The sequence below is a fragment of the Macaca nemestrina genome, chromosome 13 (genome assembly GCF_043159975.1).
Source record: "Macaca nemestrina isolate mMacNem1 chromosome 13, mMacNem.hap1, whole genome shotgun sequence".
NCBI lineage: Eukaryota > Metazoa > Chordata > Mammalia > Primates > Cercopithecidae > Macaca > Macaca nemestrina.
In genome coordinates, this window is record NC_092137.1 from 44,266,560 (window position 1) to 44,273,422 (window position 6,863).

At 43.1% G+C, this 6,863-nt stretch overlaps 1 non-coding gene across 1 annotated transcript; it reads right to left on the minus strand.

The window, feature by feature from the left end:
* Positions 1-5,723: 5,723 nt before the first annotated feature.
* Positions 5,724-5,825, minus strand: LOC112423791 (U6 spliceosomal RNA). The gene has a single exon (XR_003014342.2). It is a non-coding gene; the product is annotated as a U6 spliceosomal RNA (small nuclear RNA).
* Positions 5,826-6,863: the final 1,038 nt, after the last annotated feature.

Genomic DNA, 6,863 nt, shown 5'->3' on the forward strand with positions numbered 1-6,863 from the left:
TCCAACATCAAATTATTGTTTTATATATTTAAAGAAATAAAAGGGTGGTTTCAAAATATGAGCAAGGAAAAAAAGACTATAAAAATAGTTAAGCCAATATGATAAAGAGCCAAAGAGAATTTCTAGAGATGAAAATTTTAATCATTGAAATTAAAAACTCAATAGATGGATTAAGCTTCAGAATAGAAACAGCTGAGAAGAGAATTTGTAGAAGAGTCCAGTCCAGGCTTATAATCACAAAACTCCAGTTTTGTAGAGGGCAGTTTCAAGATTCCAAATGTGTTCAAAGCTAAATCTTTTCTGCTTCTCCAGCTCAGGGCTCCCTCAAACATCAGAGCCAGAGGTAGGGGAGGCAGCCTTGTCAGCCACTCCTCTCTTCCCATACCGCCTTCTGAACTTGCTAACTGCTGTTTCTGACCTCTTCACCCTGTACCAGTGGGGAAAGAGGATTAGGGGAAAAGGCAAACAGTCTTCTATACCTGGTACAGTGTCCTCCAGCATCAGTGGCCTCTGGGAATGGAGAATGCCCAAAGCTGACTGTCTCTCCCAGGTCACCCCTCTCTCTCCACCTACCCTGACTGCAGTTCCCTGATGCAGACAACACTTCTCTGGCTGTCAGCTTTTGATGACTTCCTCAATTTGGGCTTCTGGTGGTTCCTTCACTCCTTGAGGAGCGAGGAGGCAAGATTCCTCTTCAGATCATCCCAGGTACAATGGTTTGAATGTCCCTTCCAACATTCATGTTGAAATTTAATTGCCATTAATCCAGATTAGGTCATGGACTAATGCCATTATCACAGGAGTGGATTAGTTATTATAGGCGTGCAGTCTCCCTTTTCTCTCTGTCTCTTGCACTCTCTTGCTCTTCCACCTTCTGACAAGGGATAATGCAGCAAGAAGGCCTTGACCAGATGCAGCCCCTCAGTCTTGGACTTCCCAGCCTCTAGAACCATGAGTCAAATAAATCTCTTTTCCTGATACATTACCCAATCTGTGGTATTCTGTTATAGCTGTGGAAAACAGATTACAAAAATTGGTACCAAGAAGTGGAGCTGTTGCTATAACAAATACTTGAAAATTTGAAAGTGTCTTTGGAACTGGGTGATGGATAGAGGTTTGAAAAATGTGGAGGAACAGGCTAGAAAAAGTCTGGATTGCTGTGAATGGAGCATAATGGGAGATTCTGATGAGGACTCAGGAGAAGAGCTGTAGGGGAACATCTTAGAGATTAATCGATGGCTGTGATCAGAACGTTGGTAGAAACATGAATGTTAAAGGCCATTTTGATGAGGTCTCAGATGGAAATGGGGAAGAAGGTGATGGAAACTGAAGTAAAGGCCATGCTTGTTATGCAGTTGCAAAAATTGGGCAAAATTATGTCCATGTGCTAGAACTTTATGGAATGCAGATCTTAAGAGCAATGAACTAGGATATCTGGCAGGAAAAAATATCTGAACAGCAAAGCATCTGGGCTGCTATGTGTCTACTTTTAGTCACATATAGTGAGATGCAAGAGGAAAGACATGAACTTAAATTTATAATTTTTTGTTTTTGTAGATGGAGTCTCTCTCTGTCACCCAGGCTGGAGTACAGCGGCACAATCTCAGCTCACTGCAACCTCTGCCTCCCAGGTTCAGGTGATTCTCCTGCCTCAGCCTCCCAAGCAGCTGGGATTACAGGCACATGCCACCACATCCAGCTAAATTTTGTAGTTTTAGTAGAGATGGGGTTTCGCCATGTTGGCCAGGCTGGTCTCAAACTCCTGACCTCAAGTGATCCGTTCGCCTCAGCCTCCCAAATTGCTGGGATTACGGGTGTGAGCCACCGTGCCCAGTCAGGAATTTATAATTAAAAGTGAAGCAGAATAGAAAAATTTGGAAGACTTGCAGGCTGGTCATGTAGAGAGTGAAAAGGCATTTTTTTAGGAGAGCAAACCAATGCTGTGGCCAGGCAACCGTTTTCTAAAGAGCCTACAGTAGATAGAAGGGAGCCAGGTGCTAGTTATCGAACCAATGGGAAAAATACCCTGAAGGCATCTCAGAGAGCTACAAGGCTGCCCCTTATATCACAGGCCTAGAGCTGTAGGAGGTTTCAGGGGATAGGCCTGGGACACCTCCCACAAGCTCCTTCCCAGGGCTGCCACAGGTCTCTGATCCCAGTAGCCTTTCTCAGCTGCCCCAGCTATGGCTCAAGTGGGCTCAGGTGTGGCTCCACCCACTGCTTCAGAGTCTATAACTGGTAAGCCTTGACACCATCCACATGCTGCTAATTCAACAGATGCACAGAATACAAGAGTTATAAGGGCATAACTTCCTCCACCTAGATTCCAAAGGATGTCATGGACAGTCTGTAGGTCCAGGCAGGGACTTGTCATGGGGCTGAGCCACTGCAGAGTCCCCACTAGGGTAATGCCTAGTGAAGCTATGGGAGCAGGACCACCACTGAGGCCCCAGAACTGTAGAGCTACAAATGTACAATGCCAGGCTGAGAGAGTCATGAGCACAAGACTTCAACCTGTGAGACCTGCTGAGTGGACTGAGCCCACAAAAGCCACAGGGGTGGGGCTGCCTGAGGTCTTCGGGGCCAACCCACACATCAGTGTGTCCAGAATGTGGGACATGGAGTCAAAGGAAATTATTCTTTAAGACTTAATGTTGTTTTATTCTGTTGGGTTTTGGACTTGCTTAAGATCAGTTAACCCTCCTTTTTTGTCTATTTCTTCTCTCTGGAATGGGAATGTATATTTTATGCGTGTCGCACCATTGTATTTTGGAAAAAGATAATGTTGTGATTTCCCAGGCTCACAGCTGGAGGGAATTTGCCTCAGAATGGATTGTGCCTTGAGTCTCATTTATATCTAATTTATTTCATTTTATTTATTTATTTATTGAGACAGGGTTTCACTTCTGTCACCCAGGCTGGAGTGCAATGACATGATCTCAGCTCACTGCAACCTCCACCTCCCGTGCTCAAGCAATTGTCCTGCCTCAGCTCCTGCATAGCTGGGACTACAGGCGCATGCCACCACACCCAGCTAATTTTTGTATTTTTTGTAGAGACAGAGTTTCACCATGTTGCCCAGGTTGGTCTCGCGTTCCTGAGCTCAAGTAATGCACTTGCCTCATCCTCCCAAAGTGCTGTGATTACAGGTGTAAGCCACCACACCTGGCTTTCATTCATATCTAATTTAGATGAGACTCTATACTTTGGAATTTTGAGTTGATGCTGAAATTACTTAAGACTTTTGGGACTTTGGTGATAGAATGAAAGTGTTTTGTATATGAGAACGACACGAAGTTTGAGGGGACAGGGGGAGTGCTATGGTTTAAATGTCTCCTCCAAAACTCATGTTGAAACATTTTTTTCCAATTACCCAGTTTCAGGTACTCATGTTGAAATTTAATTGCCAGTGTAACAGTGTTGAAAGGTGGGAACTTCAACAGGCGTTAGTCCTTATGAGTTGATTAATGAAGATCATAAGAGTGGGTCTGTTATCACAGGAGTTCGACTCCCTTTCTCTGTCTCGCGAACTCTCTTACCCTTTCACCTTCTGCCAGGGGATAAAACGGCAAGACCCTCCCCAGATGTGGCCTCTCCACCTCGGACTTCCCAGCCTCCAGAACCGTGAGCCAAATAAATACTTTTTCTTTATAAATCACTCAATGTGGTATTCTATTGTAGCAATAGACAACAAACTGAGGTTGGCTGTGGTGGCTCACACCTGTAATCCCAGCACTTTGGGAGGCCGAGGCAGGTGAATCATTTGAGATAAGTAGTTTGAGACCAGCCTGGCCAACATGGTGAAACCCTATCTTTACTAAAAATACAAAAATTAGCCAGGCATGGTGGCACATGCCTGTAATCCCAGCTACTCCGGAGACTGAGACAGGAGAATTGCTTAATCTGGGAGGTGGAGGTTGCAGTGAGCAGAGCTTGGACCACTGCACTCCAGCCTGGGTGACAGAGTGAGACTGTCTCAAAAACAACAACAAAAAACAGAGACATCCAGCACTTTTTGTGAATTCCACTTTGTTCCCTGGGAATGTTTTCCTTTACCCTCTGTAAATGAAAGTCCACCAGCCTGGCCGACATGGTGAAACACCGTCTCTACTAAAAATACAAAAATTAGTTGGGTGTGGTAGCAGGTGCCTGTAGTCTCCATTACTCAGGAAGCTAAGGCGGAAGAATCGCTTCAACCCTGGAGGCAGAGGTTGCAGTGAGCTGAGATCACACCACTGCACTCCAGGCTGGGTAACAGCGAGACTCTGTCTCAGAAAAGAAAGTCCAGTTTACACCCAATGTGACCTTGCAAACAGGTGAACCTTTGGCAAGGATCAGACCCAAGTCTTTCTTCCTAAAACTCCATGGGACAAATGCTGGGAGGTCTCCTTGAGGCACCTTTCCTTTGGCTTGAGGTGAGGAGAGGAGGCACCTTTCTCCCTGACCACATGTGAAAGTCAGGGGAGGAGAAAGCACTTTCTGAGACTGCGTCTGGCTCTGTGGCCCGGGCTGGAGTGCAGTGGCCGGATCTCAGCTCACTGCAAGCTCCACCTCCCGGGTTTACGCCTCAGCCTCCCGAGTAGCTGGGACTACAGGCGCCCGCCACGTCGCCCGGCTAGTTTTTTTGTATTTTTTTTAGTAGAGACGGGGTTTCAACGTGTTAGCCAGGATGGTCTCGATCTCCTGACCTTGTGATCCGCCCATCTCGGCCTCCGTAAGTGCTGGGATTACAGGCTTGAGCCACCGCGCCCGGCCGAGAAAGCACTTTCTAAAGAAATCCTCACTCTTGCTCTTTCTACCTCAACCTCCTCATACTTTCAAGGTCAGTGATGGGTTCATGAAAGCCATAAATGTGTTTATGATCTTAACAGGTCCAGAGTGACTGTGGGAGTACTAGTCCCCAATGGATTGGTCTCAGCTTTTGAGGCCTGACTAAAACAGAGAGAGAAATGCCATTTGAGCATATGGTTCCATTGGATTTTATCCCAAATAATCAAAATCATTATGTTTTTAAAAGAAGTAGAAAAATGCAAATAAGATGTTTCCATTTCTTTGAAGTCAAAAATTCAAAGCTAAAAATGCAAACCACAGAGGAGGAGAAGATATTTACAATGCATATTACAAAGAGCTTATGTTCAGAATACATAAAGAATTCCTACAAACCAATAGAAAAATGGGCAAAATCTTGAACAGGTTCTTCACAAAAGAGAATAGTCAAATGACCAATGAACATAAAAATGTGCTCAAACTCATGAGAAATCAGGGAAAAGCAAACTTAAATTATATTGAGATATACCATTATGCACTCATTAGGATGGCTAAAGTTAAAAGCAGAAAACACCAAGTGTTGATGAGAATATGGAGCAGCTGAAATTTTTCTATATCAGTGGAGTGGAAGTATAAATTCATCCAACCACGTTGGAAAACTGTCAGGAGTAGCTATTAAGTCTGAACTTTTGACTTAGCAATTTCATTCCTAGGTATTTACTTAATAGGGCATATATGTGGTGTACTAAAAGACATATGAATGATCATAGCAGTATCATTCATTATAGCCCCAAACTGGAAACAGTCCAAGTATTTATAGATGGATGGAATAGAAATTAATGTACTGTTACCCACTTAAATGCAAGCAAATCTCACATGAATAAAAGAAGTTGAACACAAAGTATCCATAATGCATTATTCCATTTTTTAATATATTTATTTATTTTTTATCTTTTAAATGAATGTTTCATAAATGTGCATGTCATCCTTGCACAGGGACCATGCTACTCTTCTCTGTATGCATGATTCCGTTTATATAAAGTTTGTAAACAGGCAAATCTATGGTATTAAAAATCAAGAAGGTGATTTCCTTTGGGGAAGAAGGAGAGAATAGTTATTGGGAGGGGGCAGAAGGGGAGTTCTGGGGTGCCGGTCATGTCCAATTTCATGCCTTGTTAGTGGTTACATGGTATATACACTTTGTGATAATTCATTGAGCTTTATACACTTATGATTTGTGCACTTTTTGGTATCCATTTTATACTTCAATAGAAAAAAACAGTTTTTAAAGGGAAAACAAAAACCAGAACCGCTGCTATAAGAAGACAAAGATGAAATATGAGTACAGAAACAACACTGGTTTTGATTCTGTGTTGTATCCTTGCTAGATTAATGACATTAAACTTGATCAGTGTCACTGATCACTTGATCATAGTTGACGTCGCTGAGCCTCAGTTTTCTTCACTTATGAAATAGGAATGATATCACAATACTTTGTTAGAGGACTATTGTGAAGGTCAAATGAGAGAATGTGTACAAATGCGCTTTGAAAACTAAAATATTTGTTTATGAGTAGGCATGCCAAAAAAAACCTATAACAAACATCACATATGATAATACATACATTAAATGACAAAAAATTCAAGGCCATTTTTCCTGCACAATTTGTTCTCTCAAGAAATCATCTATCCCAAGCACAGTCTTTTTTTTTTTTTTTTTTGAGACAGAATCTCTCTGTGTCACCTAGGCTGGAGTGCAGTGGCACTATCGCGGCTTACTGCAACTTCCACCTCCTGAGCTTAAGTGATCCTCCCACCTCAGCCTTCCGAGTAGCTGGGACTGTAAGTGTGCACCACCATATCTGACTAATTTTTTATTTTTTTAGACATAGGGTCTCCCAATCTTGCCTAGGCTGGTCTCGAACTTCTGGGCTCAAGCTATCCTGTCGCATTGGCTTTCCAAAGGGCCGGGATTACAGGCACGAGCCACCACACTCAGCCCTCACAGCTGCATTTTTAAAAAGAAAAGAACTAATCTAACACCCATCTAAGAATCAGGTAACAAAGGCCTCTCATACTATTTAATCCTCATGAGTC